Here is a 20,602-nt window from a genome sequence, read left to right as displayed (position 1 = left end):
AAAGCTTGGCTTATATATTAGTTTAAAATAAAAAATAGTTTTCTTTCCTTTAAATATGCTTCATCCTCTAGTACAGTACTTGGATAATCTAGCAGTTAATTCCAATAACCTTGGCACGGTTATGCTGTAAATAATTTGTCTTTGTCTTAAAGTCTTAACTAATCTCCATCTACCCATCCTTGACTTCAATAGTCAGAAGAGAGAGAGGGTGGGAATGTATATGAACATCAGGAGAGCAGTTATTTTTTTTTTTTTATTTCTATGAACCTCCTTTGATGTTCATACTGCTCACTGATGGAGGTTGGATAGTGAAAGATAGCGAATTTAGGAATCTTAAAATAATAAACTTATCTGGTACCTTACTCATCTCATAGACAAGTACAGTAGTACCTTAGGGTAAGCGTAACTTTGAATATGAGGTAAAGGGGATACATGTATTCAAATTTGAATGAAGTTACAAATACTGCAGGCCCACGAGCTAAAGTTTTTTGTCTGACCTTTTTCTGGATACATACTAATGATACTACTATAGCACGAATAAGTCACGTGGTGCCCATATGCCACCCACATTAAGTGTTCACATTAACCCATTTTCATGATTTTTTTAAAGCAGAAGCAAAATCAGTTGTCTCTAGATGAGTTCCTCATCAAAACTCAACAAAAGAATAAAACAAAGAACACCTAATGTCCAGAATGTGGGAATTGAGTGATTCGGTTAGTGATGATAAACAATGTTCAGAAAACTGCTCATGGAGGGAGATGCTTCCAAGCAATCTCCTCCTCCATTTTTAAGTTAATGGTTATAAATTGTTCAATAATTACCATTGCGTATAACACCTTCGAAAGTTTTGTGTACAGTTATGTTATCTACAGACTTATGAATACAGAATGAATTTCCTTTATTCATGGGGAAAAATTATTTTAGAATACAAGCATTCGAGATTGTGAGCAGATTCTCACAAACTTTTAAACAGAGGTTCTACTTCCAGAAATGCATTAAAGTTTTACCATATTTATTTTTTTTACAATAAAACTGCCATAGTTCTTTGTGCACAGATTTCCTTATGGTCAATGTTTTACTCATGTTTTTTATCATTATCATTATTATTATGCCAAGCTACTACTGAAAATGTATTATGCTACAAACCCAAAGCCTCCAACAAGGAAAAGAGCTCAGTGAGGATAGGAAAAAAGGAAATAAAACGGATTTTGAGAAAAGCGAAAATTTATTTTTGGGTGAGTTAGCCATGTCGTCCTGATGGAAGGTTCCTTAAGGTAGCTTTCTGAGGGATATTTTGCTACAGTGATACTCTCAGAGAATTAACCATAGGTCTTCAAAATTCTAAATCCTGGCGCGAGTATCCTTAATATATCTTTAAGGATATCGCATAATATCAGGGGACGTATTTTTTTATACAACATAGCAATCTTCACCCTGAATAGATTTTTCTGGGTCGATCTGCGACGGCCGGTGAAAAGGGTCCTTCTTTACACTTTTCTAATATAAATCTTCCAAATATACAAGAGAAAGATAAAAGCATGGAATGCAAAGGTTACTACCCTCGCGCTATCACCTTGTGGGTGTCGTGTATACAACATGGGCGTGTGAAAACCACTATTCACAGGCTGTCTTCCATTTAGATAATCCCTTCATCTAAGGGGAGGGCCGTGACAGGCCCTAGAGAATACAGTTGGACTACCCCACCGACACCTACTACTCGCGCCCTCCAGGTCATCCTTCTGTTTTGGACTTGCCCGCTAAGTCGTTAATTATTTTGTTCGGTGTTTTCGCAAGTGATTGTCGTTAATTCAACATGACTGACGTTGCTACTTCACCTTTACGAATGTTAAGTACCATAGTTTGTTTTGACAGTTTTTTTTTCAGTACCGGGCATTTGTTCTTTTTCCAAGATTGTGGATTTTAGTTTTGGAAGCGGTTGGCCTGCCTCGGTATCGGCAGCCATTTTGGTTTTGTTCGATTCAGTAGTTTTTCAAGTTAATGTTGCCCATCTGGTACTCTGTCATCTAGGTTATATCACTTACGTTTAATGACCAATATTATCATTATTTATTATTGGTTTTTACTATGGTATTTATTTGCTAGCAAGTCCAATTTGGACGAAGATATCGATCTAGTCTTTGTTATAGTTATGTACATGCCTCAGGAAGGTGCTCGTCTTAGACTATATCTTTATGTTTATTTGTTACGTTGTCGTTATTCTTCGTTCTTGGTTATTACAATTTTATCATTATTCTTATCATATGTGATTTTGGTTCTTTATTATGTAACCTTGAGAGCGTGAGCATAGAGTGCTCAATTTTCTGTTTCTACAGTTACGAGTTACCCCTTCTCTCGTTTTCTTTATTAAGCTCGAGTAGGGGAGGTGGATTTCCCGTTTTCCGTTTTATACGATCACGAGTTATTCCTGCCTCCTCTTATTCTCCGGGTTGATGATATTACGTTTAATGATATTCATGTTTTATTGATGTGGTTACTGTTAATAGAGCTAGCAATATTAATAGGTTACGTTAGTGTATGAGTCATTATTTGGGATCGCTTTATGCTGACACCCTTAGCTCCGCCTTGAGTTATACTCCGCTATAATGGATACTCATTGGGTGAGAACTAGTCAGATATTTGGAGTGCAACGGTGAAATCCGGCACTCAGACTCCGGCTGAGACCTTTTGCACACGAACCTTTGTCATGATTGATCACAATTACATTATTACGGTCCATTTTTCATCGAATCTCCGGCTTCACTGGAGATAACACAGACGTTCAGCATTGAGGTTAATATTATCGTACCGGTGAGGGTCACGATTTCACGATGACGGACCTTTGTCACCGGATCTCCAGTACAAACAGAGATCAATCAGAAACAGGGTACGAACCCTTTTACATGAATAATCACAATTTCATTATTACGGTCCTTTTTCATCGAATCTCCGGCTTAACCGGATATCACACACACGTTCGGAATTGAGGTTAATATTATCTTACCTCTGATGTTCACGTTTTCACTGACGGACCTTTGTCACCGGATCTCCGGTGACAACAGAGATCACTCAGACCACGGGTGGCCAATCTTTTGTTTTAGCTGTAAAGGAAAGGATTTAACATGAATACAAAGTAAATGGTACTTACTTTTAATGACACTTTGAATTTGCGTTGATAATATTCATTAGCTATTCTTGAAAAGTCCTAATGAAAATATATGAACATAATTAGCAATTTTAAAGAAAAGTCATTCAATTTTCTATCTTTGGGGTATAGTGCGCCACTTGTAATCATGCAATGCGCCACTGTTGGCGCATGCGCCATAGGTTGGCCACCCCTGACTCGACGTTTAGAACCGGGGTTAACATTATTTTACCGATGAGGTTTATAGTTACATGTTACGTGGTTACTGGATATTAGTATACTATTGATTCATCTGTTCACTGACCAGAGTCTCAAGGAACAGTAGATAGCCTCTCATGGCATGGTTAGTTTCGACCTGGCTTTTCATTAGAAGGGGCTAGCGTTCGATCCCAAATACTGAGTAGAAATTTATTTCTATTTGAACACAATGTTGTATGGATATTTATCCATATTTATACATATTTATAATTAAATATATGCATAAATATAGACATTATTATTAGTTACAGTTATTTGGTTGATCCCAGCCTGTGAATAGGATCACACCAGAGTTTCAAGGAACATCCAGACTTATGTCTCCTTTCTTTTACAGAAGGTCCGCCTACATGGTATGGTTCCCGGAGTCATGCACGCTCTGCTACGAGCTGTCCTCCCTACTCCTGACCCATGATGTAAGTTGGTTCTAATAAGTTTCTTTTTGGTATCCTTTGGCGATGATTTAATTTGATCCGGATTTATGTATGCATTGCTTATTGAGGAGAACAGTCTTCTCCTTCATCACTAATCCCCTCACTTCTTTCAGGATGATGCTGAATCTCTCCGGCCTGCAAGAGCAGCTCTCTGCCCTTGGGTATCAAGGTTTGGAAGGAATGCTCCATCTAGCGGACCCTATCTCCTCGGAGTGTCCTCTCTAGGGTTGGACATCGACCCCATGGACGGGCAGGTATGTGGTGATGAGTTTTGAGCCTTCAGCTTTGCAATTACCTGCGTCACCGACCTAGGACCCTCAAAGGATCCTGATGTTCATATTACCTTGCATAAAACCATGACTGCTAAAAGCCAGGGGTAGGGTTAAAGAGCAGATACAACACATTCTAGGGCAAGCCAAGGGGCTATGACTGAGCTCAAAGATATGGTGGCGAGTCGGATCCGTTCAGGAACTCGGATGACTCCCCCTACAGCCCCAGGCGTATCGAAGTAACCTCCTTCGATAAAAACAATACAGAAATTTGCCTTACATGTCCCATATATAGATGGTACCATAACTCTGGATGGCATAGACGTCCGCCCTCTGGAGGACCTAGAATTTACTCTCAGGGACTAGAATTCCCATTCCAACGGATTCGTTCGATTGAAAGAGCATGCCTTGGTTAGGTTAGACAAGGTACCGAAGGTAACGGTATTATTTCCTAAAGGGCAGGCCTGATCTGTCTGGACCAGGATGTTGTCGGTCTGGGTGGTAAGCTAATTCCAAGCTCACCCCACACAATGGGGAATACGCCATATCTACAACTGCTCTCATTGTTGCCTTGCCTATTACGGATAAATGGACAGGTCTTACTATTCAAGCTATGATATTTGCCATGTTTAATTCCTATGTTTAACTTATTGTAGTTATCATTCCTTTAAGGTTTAGATATGCTTATTGTAGTTATCATTCCTTTAAGGTTTAGATATGCTTAGACATGTAAGGTTTGATGCCTTTTGCGATTCGACACTCAGTTGATTCCTTGTCGTCTTAGTTATTTAGCCTTACGTTTCCTGTCATTTGGCTAGTTGGTAATTGGACGTTTCTTACATTATTATATTATATTATTGTCGTATATGGTGATTGTATTCTCCGCATTATGTTATTACTTTATTGGGCTTGGAAGGCAATCTCTGGTACATTTTCATGGCCGTCACAGATCGACCCAGAAAAGGGATTTTGACGAAGGAAAAATCTATTTCTGGGGAGAGACTTGTGACGCCCGGTGAAACCCTTCCCGGTTATTTTTGTACGGACCCACCCTTTCCTTACCAAGCCATATGTTCTTGCAGAAGGATGATCTGGAGGGCGCGAGTAGTAGGTGGGGTAGTCCAACTGTATTCTCTAGGGCCTGTCACGGCCCTCCCCTTTGATGAAGGGATTATCTAAATGGAAGATAGCCTGTGAATCGTGGTTTTCACACGCCCTTGTTGTATACATGACACCCACAAGGTGATCGCGCGAGGGTAGTAACCTCTGCATTCCGTGCTTTCATCTTTCTCTAGTATATTTGGAAGATTTATATTGGAAAAGTGTAAAGAAGGACCCTTTTCACCGGGCATCACAGGTCTCTCCCCAGAAATAGATTTTTCCTTCGTCAAAATCCCTTAACTCTGAGGGAGAAGAGTGGCGAACGAAGGGGAGCAGTTATCAAGGTACCCGGTGGACCCCCTCCCTGTACTACTACAGCCAGTTATTCCTTGTTGCATTTAAGCAGGAATAGCAGCAGATAGAGAAGTTTCGAGTGGGGTCTTTCCATTACATAGTAGTTTTTTTCTTCTTTTTGAAAGAAGGGTGGGTCCATCAAGACGACATGGCTATCTCACCCAAAAATAAATTTTTTACTTTGCTCAAAATCCATTTTTTGGGCTCAGCCATGTCGTCCTGATGGACGCTTACCAGAGAATTAACTTTAAAAATACTATTTCTGGGGGTTGTACAAGTGCCTTTACTTTGAACGAGTTCCTTACATGGTCTCCTAGACCTTTATATATATATATATATGACCTTACCGTTATTTGTCATATCCGCTAAGTTTGGAACTAACTTGGGGCTTCCTGCCCCCTGCAGGGAAATTGTCGACTTAGACTATAAGGATTCAAAGTTTGCATTTCCGTAAAAACAAGAGGGAAACTTCTTTTAGATTACCTGGTTGTTCTTTGGAACTCCTACTAACAAGATTTCTATTTTAAGGAAAATAGGAAGGCTCTGGAAATCTTTATTAGTAAATCTGAGGATAAAGAAGATGCAGATACATTAATTTTTGTTTTTCATAGCCAAAAACAAAATATATTAATGTATCATGAGAAGGAATCTAGAATGCATATATGAACATCCTGGTATATACTGTATATATTTCTAACCTATAAGGGAAGAATATACATATTAATTCATTTGTTAAATGCCACTCACTGTTAAATTAATTTGTTTGGTTTCACTTGGATGTTGGATATGCTTCAACACTGTTTACAAATGTTCACACATCACTGGTGTTATTGGATAGATTCTGCACCTATATAGAACAGTCCATAAATCACCATAGTGATTTTTACTAAAAGGTATTACACTCGAGGGTGCTAATACCTGTTCACCCAATACACTGTAGAGTCCCAAAACAGTCCACTGTTCATTGCAGCACTAAACAACAGGTTTTATGACACTACCTGCCGCCACCACAAAGTGTTTTATCTCATGCACTTGCTTCGCATAATGTTTATAGAAGACTGGATGATTTCCAACCCGTATATGAGCGGAGCCTATCAAAGTCCATGTGTTGAAAGAAGTTCAACGAAGAAACTACTTTTCTTGGATAGTGACCTGCGGGTGTACTGTCAAGATCCGCTCTGCGAATAAAGTAGGGGAGTTTCGTCCTCAATTGTTTTAGAGATAGGTTTGATCCAGAGGTTTCGCCTCGGAAGAGCTGTCCCTCCTTGAAGTCTGAAGTTCTTCGAAGATAGAAGATAGACCCTAAGACACTAATGGACAGAGAGACATCTTCCTTCAGAGGAAAGATTCTCCAAGGACCCCACCTTTTGGTGGGCAGCTCGTTTTTGGTGAGAAAGGTAGGATCAGGGAAAAGGTTCAGTTCTCCCTCTTCTGTGAACTGAATATGGCCTTCATTTCTGGATAAGGCCACTAGTTCACTAACTCTAGCCCCTGAGGCTATAGCAAACATAAATATCACTGTGTTAGATCCTTTAGGGTGCAATCCTCATTCATGTTCAAAGCGTAGTGCAGGACTTTGTCCAATGACGATGATATGGGCTTTGGAGGGGTTGCTGGTTTGAGTCTAGCACATGCTTTCGGTATCTTATTGAAGATTTCACTTGAAAGGTCCACCTGAAAGGCGTAAAGAAAGTCTAGTCAAAGCTGACTTACACACAGTTATTGTGGTGGAAGCCAGGCCTTTTTCATGTAGGTGGATGAAGGAGGAGACAAATCCATTGATATTTCTGTCGGTTTCTTTGTTTTCATGAAGGAAACCCACTTCTTCCAAGACTATTCATATTGTCTCCTAGTTGAACTTGACTTGTATTCTTCTATAAAGTTGATTTTGTCTTTTGAGATCCCAAACCTTTTCTTGGCTGTTGTTGGTTCTCGAGTATGAAGCGTAGACAGTCGACTTCTGAACCAGTTAGGATAGAACTGGGTTCGGTAGAGGGAACAACTTCAGTTTCAATTCTAGAACAAGAGGGAACCAATTGCTTCTGGGCAATTTGGGGGCCACTACTGCTGCTGTTCCTCTGAAGAATCTTAGCTTGTTGAGGACCTTCAGCAGGAGATTGGTTGGTGGGAACAGATAGATTTGATTCCATCTGTCGCTTCTGCTTAAGGGTCCTCGTAAGGGGCTACATATCTAGGTAGTTTCTTGTTGTCGCTCGTTGAAGAGCTCGATCTGCAGTTCTGGGACTTTTTCCAAGATGAAGGAGAATGAGTCTGCATCTAGGGACTATTCTGTCTCTATCGGCTTTCGCCTGGATAGAGCATCCTCCATCACATTGTAGAACCCCTGCAGTTGAACTGCTGATAAGTGCCATCTTCTCTTCCTTGCCAGGCGAAAGATGGCTAGCATCACGTGATTGATGCGAGGTGATTGAGCCTTGTCGGTTTAGACATTTTACTATCACCTCGTTGTCCAAGACCAGTCTGATGTGGATTGATCTGCGAGGTGATAGTTTCTTCGTTAGGAAGACTGCCATAGCTTCCAAGATGTTGATGTGAAAGGTTTTGAACTGGTGCGACCAATTCCCCTGCCCTTTCCTTTGTTGGGAATGGCCTCCCCATCCTTCCAGGGAGGCATCTGTGTGTATTACCACTGATGGTTGAGGTGGTTGTAAGGGAATTGTTCGAGTCAGGCTCTTGACTGTTGACCACCGCCTTAGAAGCGTGCGCAATAGGGTAGGTGTCAACTTTTGTTGAACTCTTCGAGCGTTTGATGCGTATCTTTCCAAGACTCCTGACGCATCCTTTAATTGTGCTTATAGCACTGGGTCTGTCACTGATGTGAACTGGAGAGAACCCAGTACTCTTTCCTGTTGGTGTCTTGAAATCTTATTGAGTTTCAGTAGTCTCTTGACAGATCCTGCTATATCTCTCCTCTTTTTTGATGGAATGGAGAGACGGTGTGACTAAGTTCCAATGGATTCCTAACCATTGAAACTCTTGAGCTGGAGAAAGGAGAGACTTCTTGCAGTTGATCTTGAAGCCTAGGTGTTCCAGGAACTGGATCACCTTTGTGGCTGCTTGTAGACAGGCTGTCTTGGATGCTGCCCACACCCGCCAATTGTCCAGGTATGCCACTACCCGAATTCCTTCTAAGCGTTGTTGTTGGAAGATTGTATCCGCGAGTTTCGTGAATATGCTTGGGGCTATGTTTAGCCCAAAGGGCATGGCTGTGAATGCATATTTCGTCTTCTGTAGCCTGAATCCTAGGTAGGAGGAGAGGGGGCGGCTGACAGGTAGGAGGAGAGGGGGCGGCTGACAGGTAGGAGGAGAGGGGGCGGCTGACAGGTAGGAGGAGAGGGGGCGGCTGACAGGTAGGAGGAGAGGGGGCGGCTGACAGGTAGGTGCCAGTTAGCATCTGCCAGGTCTATTGAAACTGTGCAAGCCCCTTTTGGTCGAAGGGTCCTTATGTGTTGCAAGTTAAGCATCCGGAACTTCTTTTTCTCGATGAACCTGTTGAGTGTTGACAAGTCTAGAATGACTGAGTTTGTCCGAGTCCTTCTTGGGAACACAAAACAGCCTTCCTTGGAATTTGATGGACTTCATTTTCCTTATTACCTTTTTGTTCAAGAGTTCTGAGGTATATTCTAACAATAAAGGGGTGGAGTGTTGGAAGAATTGCAGAAAAGGGGATGGAATTTTGCTCCATTTCGAACTGAGTCCATTCTAGATTAGGCTGTGGGTCCAGGGATCGAAGGTGCAACGATCCCGAAAGTGGAAGTCTCTCCCTCCTACCTGGAGCCTCTCATTGCAGAGATGTTCCTGAGGATCTATTTCCGTGACCGCGTCCTCCTCTACCCCTTGAGGGGTTTCTTGAGGACCCTCTTTTTGAGCCTCTACCTTTGTGGGGGCAAAAGGGAGTTGTAAGCCTTTCAAATACTGGATTAAATGCAGGCGATTGAGCTACTAGCTGTTGGGGTACCATCTGAAAGGTGGTTTGCGGCTGGGCTACCATTTGGGGCACTGTGGCCATGGTCACGCTTGGAAGTTGTACAGGTCTGTGTGGTTTCTTTGTCTTCCTGTTTTTAGGTTGGGGACCAGCGTCTGAGGATTATTTCCTCTTGGAAGACATGCCCCACTTCTGAAGAAGGTTCCTATTCTCCGAGGTGCCTTTGGCGATGACCTCCTGAACCACATCTTGTGGAAAGAGGTCCTTGCCCCAGATACAAAGTGATCAGCTTCCTGGGTTTGTGTTTGACCGTTGCTGCAGAGAACACATGCTCTCTACAGGCCCTCCTGGACCTAACGAAGGCATACAAGTCCTTCACAAGGGTACCCATGTAAGACTTGGCTAAGACCATGTACATGTCTGAGGCATTGGAAAGGCCTGCACACATTTCCATGCAGTTCTGAAGAGGCAAAGCAGCAGCTAGTCTCTTTTGTCTCCTGTTCCCTTCTCAAAAAAAGATGTTTCGGCAGTTTTGGAAGGTTCTCATTGAACTGCTGACCTGCTATCTCCAGATCCAGTTTAGAGATGGAGAAGGTTACATGAACCTCGTTCCACTTTTCCTCGCAGGTAGGCATGGCTAGAGATAATGGTCTGCATTCTTCTAGCACTGGGCATGGTTTGCCCGCATCGACTGCTTTTATGACGCAGTCAAGAGCTTTCACCAAGAAGGGAAAGGCTCTGGAGGAAGGAGCAATGAAGGTAGGATGCCTCTTACTCAATGCTTAGACTTTGGAGTCAGTGTATCCGGCTCCCTTTAGGGTCTTGGACAGGGGAGCCTGTGCCTTGTCATGCTCGAAGACGATGACTTCCTTCGGTTCCGTCTCCTCATGGGATGCTGGCTCATCCCGCAGTCTCCCGTAACAGTCTGGGTATGCCGAAAGGCTAGGCCCGAATTGAAGATCTTCAAGGGGTTTGGCTCCAAACTTCTTGGAGATATAGAGCTTCCCATCCATCATGGGCATATGCTCCGTGTACCTCAAGGGGTTGGTTTCGGAGCATTGAGGTAAATCAGAAACCTTAAGAGGCTTGGAAAAGCCTCTTAAAACGCCAGGCCGTTTCACTTCTCTTACCTCTCTCTTGGTCTCTTTGAGATCTTGTTTAATCTGCTGTTCCTTGCGGAACAATGCCATCATCTGCTGAATCGACTCTAGAAGCGCTTCGCTCCTAGCAATCAGCGGATTGGGATGGGGAGTTGGGGCTGGAGAGGTTGACGGCACAGGTTGATATGCCGTCACGGAAAACAGAGGGTCCTCGGTTACCGTCGACACGGATCCTTCTTCCTCCGTAGGTGGTTGAACCACATCTTCTGGGTCTTCTTGTAGGTGGTCCTTTTCGGTGTCAGTAGACACCTCCGACATCCGTTCCTGGTGGATGTCCATGCCTTCAAGTTCCTTATTAATATCTGCCTCCACTTCCAGTTGGATGAAGGGAGGCTTGCCCTGTACCTGGGGCACAACCGCGTTGGATTGGGCCTAAGGGAACAGAAGGCACCTCATAGCTTCATTTGGTAGGTAAGGTCCCCGAGAGTTCTTCTGGAACCCTCTTAACAACCTCCGAAGAGTTTCTCTTGCTGTATCCCTTGATTCTGTAGTGTCAAGGATATCTTCTCCAAATCACTCAGTCATCAGAGCTGAGCAGATGGCACAATCCTTCGGGTCCCAATACTTCAGGGATTCAGATACGATAGAGCAGGGGGCACGAGACCTGCACATTGTATGCCCACAAAAGTCCTTACTCTTGTGGTTGCAGAACATGAATGCACACATCACCATTGGCTCCTCCTGTAAGGAAAGAAAAGGTGAAATGAGTATAGGGTTTATATCATTGATATAAATGCATATATTTAAAAATAGTATTGATAATATTATATTTATTAGCTTAGGATAGTAAGCTAGAAAGGAAATAGGAAAGAGACTATATCTGTGTTTCCTCTCCAGGCAATTGCCGTGACCTCCGTCAATATTAAAATTCTAATTTCCCTATGAGGGAATATACATATTGGAATAACTCCCTTACTTAGAGCTGGAGTCGGTGAATATTTACACTGACTCCTCCACATGTAGAATATTAATACTGAATCGGTGAATTATAAAAGTCCCGATGATCCAAGGATTCATCAGGATGTTAAAGATACTTCACCTCAACATTTTATTCGTTCTCAACAATAGACTGTGAAAGGATACACAGTATATTAGAATTGCTTGTACTATGTATCATTGTATACTGTAGTTTTCTAACTGCTGTATCATTATACTGCATTAGTACTGGCTACTGTATTATCATATACTGTAGTTTTACCGGTATACTACTGGGGTTAGGCTAGTGCCTGGCGGCACTAAGTGATAGGGAGAGAGAAAGAATGGAAAGGAGGATTCCGTATTATGGTTTAGTACAATAATTGGAAGTGTAAGGGGGCTACTGCCTTCTATAGCCTCCTTCCCAAATTGAGATTCTAATAGAAGGGGAGGAATGCATCTGATTCTAGCTTCCATCCAGCCACAAATTCTGCTGCCGGCTGTACTGACAGTTGCAACCAAGGTTTGTGGATGGCAGTCCAAGAGAGGACAGAAGAATTCTCAACAGTATAATGGGTTTCCCACCGGCAGCTGTCTGGGCTAGCTCAGCCTTTCCCCCGGAGCCTTCGCTTACGTTAGGGAAGGACATAAGGGGGAGCTGGTTGAGGCAGTAACCTAACCGCCGCTTGTAGGAATGCAGCTGGTAATTCAGTCAGCCTGGCAAGCGGGGATGATTGTAGAATACCGGCCAAAGGAAAATTGTGACAGCTAGGCCGACACTAAAGGACAGATGGGGGAGGGAAAAGGGTCTTATAGTTTACAAAGGAGAAAGGGGACGGCAAGTATGCCGTCCACTTTTAGCTGTAAATCAAGGATGCATGGCTTCCTGTGTCGACGCCGTCGTATGCAGCAGGGGAATAAAAATTCCCGTCAGCGACATTGTCGGTTATAAGACAGGTATTATAGTCTACAATGGAGAAAGGCAGCGGCAATTGTGCCGCCTACTTTCGGTTGTAAACTAGGGAAGCATAACTTCCTTTGCCGACAACGTCATGGCCGGCAGAGGACTCACGTTTCCCGTCTATGACATTGTCGACTGCAAGACACTACACCCTGAGTTACTGTCATATTTCAAAGCCGGGATACTCGGCGGCAAAGAAGATAAGACTGTAAAACACTATCCAAGTCAAGCCAGAGTTAACTACTCGTTGGCGATGATGGAAGATAGGGTTGCCGCTTGGGATGGCGACGCTCAGGGGGAAGAAGGGTTTACTGTATCCTCTTTTCTCTAAAATAGAAGCGTATCGAATTATACTAATAATTCTAAGGGATATATATATCCCCGAACGAATTAATAGATATGATACTAGAGGTTAAACAATGGGATTCACATTACTAACGTATACCAAGCCTTGTCGGTTTAGACATTTTACTATCACCTCGTTGTCCAGGACCAGTCTGATGTGGACTGCTCCGAGAGGGGATAGTTTCTTCAACGTTAGGAAGACTGCCATAGCCTCCAAGATGTTGATGTGAAAAGTTTTGAACTGGTGCGACCAATTCCTTTGCACTTTCCACTGATGGCTGTAGACCACGGCCTTAATAGCTTGAGCAATCGGGTCGGGGTCAACCTTCGTTAATCTCTTCGAGCGTTTGATGCGTATCTTCTCTAGACTCCTGACGCATTCTTTAACTATGCTTTTAGCACTGGGTCTGTCACTGCTGCAAACTGGAGAGAGCCCAACACACTTTCCTGTTAGCATCTTGGAATCCTCTTGTGTTGGATTAGTCTCTTGACAGATCCCGCTATCTCTCTCCTCTTCTTTAATGGAATGGAGAGGTGGTGTGACTAAGTTCCAATGGATTCCTAACCACAGGAACTTCTGAGCTGGAGAAAGGCGAGACTTCTTGCGATTGATCTTGAAGCCCAGGTGCTCCAGGAACTGGATCACCTTTCCGGTCGCTTGCAGACAAGTAGTCTTGGATGCTGCCCACACCAGCCAATCGTCCAGGTATGCTACTACCTGAACTCCTTTGGAGCGTAATTGCTGGACAATTGTATCCGCTAGCGTTGGGAATATCCTTGGGGCTATGTTTAGCCCAAAGGGCATGGCTGTGAAGACATTTTGTCTTCTGTAGCCTGAATCCTAGGTAGGAGGAGAGGGGGCGGCTGACTGGTAGATGCCACATCTTAAGGGAAAAGGTCTTTGCCCCTGATGCATGATGAAATCAGCTTTCTGGGTTTGTGTTTTACCGTTGCTGCGGCAAACACATGGTCTCTACAGGTCCTCCTTGACCTTACAAAGGCATACAAGTTCTTCACAAGGGTACCCATGAGGGACTTGGCTAAGACCATGTACATGTCTGGGACATTAGTTAGGCCTGCACACTTTTCCAGGCAGTTCTGATGAGACAAGGAAGCAGCAAGTCTTTCTTTAGTCTGTTCCCTTTTCAAAAGATGGTCTGGCAACTTTGGACGGTTCTCATTAAACTGCTGGCCTGCTATCTCCGGATCCAACTTCGAGACGGAAAAGGTTAGATGTACCTCTTTCCACTTCTCCTCGCAGGTGGGGATGGCTAGAGATGATGCTTTGCTTTTCTCTAGAATTGGGCAGGATCTGCCTCTTCGACTGCTTTCATGACACAGTCGAGGGCTTCCACCGAAAAGGGGAAAGCTCTGGAGGAAGGAGCAAAGAAGGTTGAGTGCTTCTTGCTCAATACTGAGACTTTGGAGTTGGTATATCCAGCTCCTTTCAGTGTCTTGGTCAGGATGGTTTGTGCCTTGTCATGTTCGAAGACAATGACTTCCTTGCGGGATGCAGGTTCCTCTCGCAGTCTCACGTAGCAATCTGGGTATGCTGAAAAGCTGGGCCAGAATTGAAGATCTTCAAGGAGTTTGGCTCCCAACTTCCCGGAGATGTAAAGCTTCCCATTCATCATGGGCATGTGCTCCGTATACCTCCAGGGGTTGGTTTCGGAGCAGTGAGGGAGGTCAGATACTTTAAGGGGCTTAGCAGAGCCCCTGGAAGGGCCAGAGAGTTTCCCTTCTTGTACCTCTCTCTTTGTCTCTGAGATCTCTCTCTCTTCTTGTTCCTTCCGGAACACTGCCAACATCTGCTGGATCGACTCTAGGAGCACCTCGCTCCTGTCGACCTGTGTAGTCGGTTGGGGAGTTGGGCCAGAAGAGATTGACGACATAGGTTGATATGGCATCACAGTGAACTGGGAGTCCTCAGTTACAATTGAAACGGATCCTTCTTCCTCCGTTGGTGGTTGAACCACTTCTTCAGGGCCTTCTTGCAGTAGGTCCTGTTCGGTTTCGGTGGACACCTAAGACATCCGTTCTTGGTGGATGTCCATGCCTTCAAGAGCCTTATTGATGTCTTCATCCATTTTCAGTTGAATGAAGGGAGGCTGGACCTTTTCCTGGGGCACTACCGCACTGGATTAAGCCTCAGGGAACAGAAGGCACCTATGATTCGTTAGGTACGTAAGGTCCCGGAGAGTTCTTCTGGAACCCTCTTACCCACCTATGAAGGGTTTCCCTTGCTGTATCCCTTGCCTTCGTTTGCAGGGATATCTTCTCCAAAGCTGTTGGTCAGCAAGGTCGAGCAGTTGGAGCAACCCTTCGGGTCCCAGAACCTCAGGGATCCAGATACGATGCAGCAGGGGACACGAGACCTGCACATCCTATGCCCACAAAAGTCCTTACTCTTGTGGTTGCAGAACACAACTGCACACGTCACAATTAGCTCCTCTTATAAAGGAAAAAGGAGTATACAGTTTTTTATATTGTTGATATAAACATACTTTAAATAGTAATACTTACTATTATATCTAATAGCTTAGGATAGTAAGCCAGAAAGGAAATAGGAAAGACACATATCTGTGTTTCCTCTCCCAGGCGATCGCTGAGACCTCCGTCAATATTAATATTTAAATTTCCTACAAGGGAGAATACAGGGTGGAACAACCGTACATAGAGCCGGAGTTAGTGAAAATTTATACAAACTTCTCCTGTAGAATTTTAATACTGAACAGTGTTTTATGTGTCCCGATGATCAAAGGATTCATCAGGGTGTTGAGGGATTACTTCAACCTCAACATGTTATACGGTCCCAACAAGAGTGCGATAGGATACACATTGTATGTTAGAAATACTTGTACTGTACTACTGTATTGTTGTATAATGTAGTTTTACCGGTATACTACCGGGGTTAGGCTAGTGCCGCTAATGATAGAGAAAGAATGGAAAGGAGGATTTCCTATTATTACGGTTTAGCACAATAATTAGAAGTGTAGGAGGGCTACTGCCGCCTAGTCTCCTTGCCAGAATGTGAGTTCTAATAGAAGGGGAGGAATGCATCCGATTCTAGCTTCCATCCATCCACAACTCTAGCCACCGGCTGTACTGCCGGTTGCAAAGTTTGTGGATGGCCAGCCAAGAGAGGACTGAAGAATTCTCAACAGTATATTGGGTTTCCCACCGGCAGCCGTCAGGGCCGGCTCAGTCTTTCCCCGCCCCGGGGCCTAGGAAGAACATAAGGAGGAAGTGGCCTAGGAAGAACATAAGGAGGAAGTGGCCGAGGCAGCAACCTAACCACTGGTGGTAGGGTCCCGGCCGGCAACGCAGTCAACCCGGAAAGTCGGGATGACTGTCAGAATACCGGCGAAAAAATGTTGTGACGGCTAGGCCGACACTAAAGGACAGAGGGGGGAGGGGAAAGGGTCTTATAGTTCACAGGGGAGAAAGGGGGCGGCAGGTATGCCACCTACTTTCGGCTGTAAACTAAGGAAGCATGGCTCCCTGTGCCGATGACGTTGTGGGCGGCAGAGGAACAAAGATTCCCCTGTCGGCGACATTGTCGGCTGCAAGACAGTACACCCTGCCTGAGCTACCATCTTACTTCAAAGCCGGGATACTCGGCGGCAAAGAAGACAGACGGTGTAAGACTAAGTCAAGCCGGAGTTTACTCCTCTAAGATAAGGGTTGTCGCCTGTAATGGTGGTGGCTCAGGGAGGGAGGAAGGGTTTAGCCTCTTTTCTCTAAGAGAAAAATATCGAACCTTATCCATAAATTCTAGGATATATGTCTCCATCCGAATTAAGGAACGATACGATGAGGTTAAACAATGAGAATTACCGTATATACTCGTGTAATGTTCGATTTTTGAAGGCCTATTTTTCAGGTAAAAAAGTAAGGGTCGAACATTACATGAGATATATATTTGAAAAAGTAAAAATTTCTGGCCTACCGGTAGGTAAACGTAAGCTAGGCCTAAGCGAACATTACCCTAGGCTATGCTACCTACCGGTAGGTAATCCTAGGCTATGCTTACACGTATATAAGGTTGCCTACCAGTAGGTAAACATAGGCTAGGCATATATATACAGTACTAACCATGTTCATTTAACACCAGGCATATTATTAGCATGGATTTTATTTCCAATACCATCATAAATAGTTTTTTTCCGCTACGAGTAATGACTTTACCTTAGTGCAGCCGGTATGAAGCTAGCAAACAGTCGGGTTGCGTATGTTATAACGTGATATGGTTAATGTAAAAATTACCCTCATTTTATTTTACTTGGTATGGTATATTAATTGATATTAATAATAAACCGCAAAAACATTTTTAAATGAATTCACATTTTTTTTTCTCCAAGTTCGAACGCTAGTTTCGGTAACTCCAAACATTTTTACGGCTTGAACGTTATTTGTCGTTTCAGCAGACAGCGGCTGCAATAACTTGAAGCTTGAATTTTGCAGTAAATTTTTTATATTTCTTGGTAGACATCTTGATGGGTTATGAGTAAATTCTTATTCATATATATTGTGAGGAAAAAAAGGATTAGCATAACGGGTAATTATAATCACCGTAATTACCTGCAATTACCGTTAATGGTAATTTGTTACTCAAAACGATGAATTAATTTTGTTTGCTACTTGTAGTGTTTGCTTGTTTTTGAAAGCTATTAGGCGGTGATGATAATCGGCTGTTTGCAACTGAAGTGTTCGCTAGAAAATGTACGCTGAATACTCAATTGTTATTGTAAACAGATGTTAGTATTTAGGTGTTGTTCCGATTTGTTTTATACATTTGTTTGTCGCACTTAGGCATAACCCTTACTTTGTTGGTAATTATGGTATGCTGGAGATAAAAGACCTCTAGCCTACTGCCAAAATCAAGACTCGAACATTACATGAGGTATATGATGAATTCATGATTTTGAAGGCAAAATAGGGGGGTCGAACATTACACGAAGTCGAACATTACACGAGTATATACGGTACTTCTAACTTATACATAACGAGTTAGGCTAGCTTAACTCCAGTGGGGACCATGGCCAAGGTTGGTACCACCGGGGTCCCCGGCGCATACGAAGAGTAAAGTTACAAATCGGAAGAGGAATAAATAATATGTATGCAATATCTTCTCACTAGTATAATTTGCCTAACTAGCTACAATTTCTATAGCTAAATACCGGGAAAGTCGCACTACTGACTAAAAAAAAATGAATTTATGACGTGCGACAGTAGTCAAAATGGCCACCTCCGGTGTCTGCTACGCTCAAACAAATACACTTAAATTATACGAATTTAACTGTGAGAAGGGAGCCTCAAAATTAAACACAGGAAAGATTAGATACTCAACTTTCCAGAGGATGAAGATGCTGGAGATTGCACGATAATATTCCAACAATCCGTAACAAACACCGGGAATAGCGTGGGAGCGCACTTAGCTTAAATGCTACAGACAAAGGAATGATGGCCTGTAGTAGTACGGAGAGGAGGTCCACCGGATACCTTGATAACGTCTTCCTTTTCGTTCGCCACTCTTCCCCCTCAAAGAGTTACTGTAAATCTATCCGGGGTGAAGATTGCTACGTGTCTTATCTAAAAATACGTACCCTGATATGCGAGATCCTTAAAGCTATATTAAGGATACTCGTGCCAGGAGTTAGAATTCTGGAGACCAATGGTTAATTCTCTGGGAGTATGACTGTAGAAAATATCCCTTAGAAAGCTACCTAAAGGAACCATCCATCAGGACGACATGGCCGAGCCTAAAAATTCATTTTATACAAGAAAATAATTGTACTATTAGTGTACTATTTCAGATAGACTTGCAAGGTCATTACAGTGAAAAAGTGGTCGTAAAGTTCAACAGTCTTAAAATGCACAGGTTGCAAGTCGACGACTACCAGTATGTACATGTGCATTGCTGTAAGTGGTACGTGAGGTTAGGCTAGCCTAGGATAGCTCAAGGGTACGGTGCTGTACATCTTCACTACCATATACATGCAGTACTACATATATATTTCAAGGCTACAGAACATGGAGAATTTCTCAAAAACTTTACTGTATAATTCTAACCAGTTCTACATGCAGTACTCGCTTAAGATACGCACTCCAAAGAAACTTTGATGACAAGGACAAAAGAAGCTATGCAGTAGATGACAAAGATTATCCAGTATTTACTGCATAACCAATCTTTCGTACCATCATAGTTTGATTAAATGTAACCAGTAAAAACTTTGATGAAAGCATCACACAACACACAAGTACAAAGTAACACTTGTAGACATACATCTCGCAAAAGCAAAGTGAAATGCAACAAGGGGAGATGTTGCTTGGACTATAATCACTCTTGGGTGATTGGCACTCATCAGTCAGCCAATATGGTGTAGTGTACAATCTTAAGTAAGCAACAGACTATGGTATAGTGTACAATCTTAACCCTGGATAGGTACGATGGGTCGTTTGCGACCCCGAGCGTAAAAAAAAAAACAGGTTTTTTTCACGTGACTCACCCCCTTGACTGAATTTGTGGGTGATCGGCCTGCAGGAGGTGTCTCCCCTACACGCTCTAGTAGTGATCAGATGTGCATTGCTGTAGCTGTACTCCTTCCCCGATTTCTGAGACGCGTCGGGGTCGAGCGCGACCGAGTTTACCCTTCTAAGGTAGTTTGCATAATTATCAAAGTTATTACGTATTATGAAATTGTCGTAGAATGGTGCAACTTGTATAGGTTATCAGTTGTGGAAAGTCTTGGTGGATTGTTTGGCTACCATGTGCATGATTTTTTTTTTAGTTAAAATGTCGTTCATCACCACGAGGACCATTTTACCGCGAGTGCCCCTTTTTCATTTTTTTGCCAAGTCATTTTTCCGTAAGATATTGCCAAATAGTGTCGTAAAACTTTTGCTTTTTTAGTGTTGGAAAGTGTGTCAAGATGATCTGGCTACCCATGCGTGACTTTGTTTTTGTCAGATACGACGTAGTTATTGGTATATTGGGTATTTAACTGCGGTTACCAATTTCTGTTTATTTTCAATATTTGTAAAAATTACTACGTAGTAAGGAATTGCCGTACAGTATATTATTCATTTTTTTTTCATGTTTATGTTAGAAAGTGTGCCTTGATGGTTGGGCTAACACGTGCATGTCTTTTTTTTTTATCTGAGATGCCGTATATTAGAATGTTGGGCATTTTACCGCGAGTGCCCCTTTTTCATTTTTTTGCCAAGTCATTTTTCCGTAAGATATTGCCAAATAGTGTCGTAAAACTTTTGCTTTTTTAGTGTTGGAAAGTGTGTCAAGATGATCTGGCTACCCATGCGTGATTTTGTTTTTGTCAGATACGACGTAGTTATTGGTATATTGGGTATTTAACTGCGGTTGCCAATTTCTGTTTTTTTTTCAATATTTGTAAAAATTTACTACGTAGTATGGGATTGCCGTATATTATTGATTTTTTTTTCATGTTTATGTGTTAGAAAGTGTGCCTTGATGGTTGGGCTAACACGTGCATGTCTTTTTTTTTATCTGAGATGCCGTATATTAGAATGTTGGGCGTTTTTCCGCGAGTGCCCCTTTTTATTTGTTTTGCATTTTTTTGCTTAGTCATGTTACCGTAAGGAATTGGCAAGTAGTGTCGCAAAACTTATATTTTTATAGTGTTGGAAAGTGTTTCTAGATGATCTGGCTACCCATGCCTATTTTTTTTTTTGCCAGATATG

At 42.8% G+C, this 20,602-nt stretch overlaps 1 protein-coding gene across 1 annotated transcript in view; it reads right to left on the bottom strand.

The window, feature by feature from the left end:
* The window catches only part of ndl (serine protease nudel), a 277,009-nt gene that overhangs the window by 18,470 nt on the left and 237,937 nt on the right, over positions 1 to 20,602 (bottom strand). The window lies entirely within an intron of this gene.

Source organism: Palaemon carinicauda, chromosome 7 (assembly GCF_036898095.1).
Source record: "Palaemon carinicauda isolate YSFRI2023 chromosome 7, ASM3689809v2, whole genome shotgun sequence".
Classification (NCBI taxonomy): domain Eukaryota; kingdom Metazoa; phylum Arthropoda; class Malacostraca; order Decapoda; family Palaemonidae; genus Palaemon; species Palaemon carinicauda.
The sequence above is the reverse complement of the archived record's forward strand: the minus strand, read 5'-3'. Positions and strand labels throughout refer to the sequence as shown.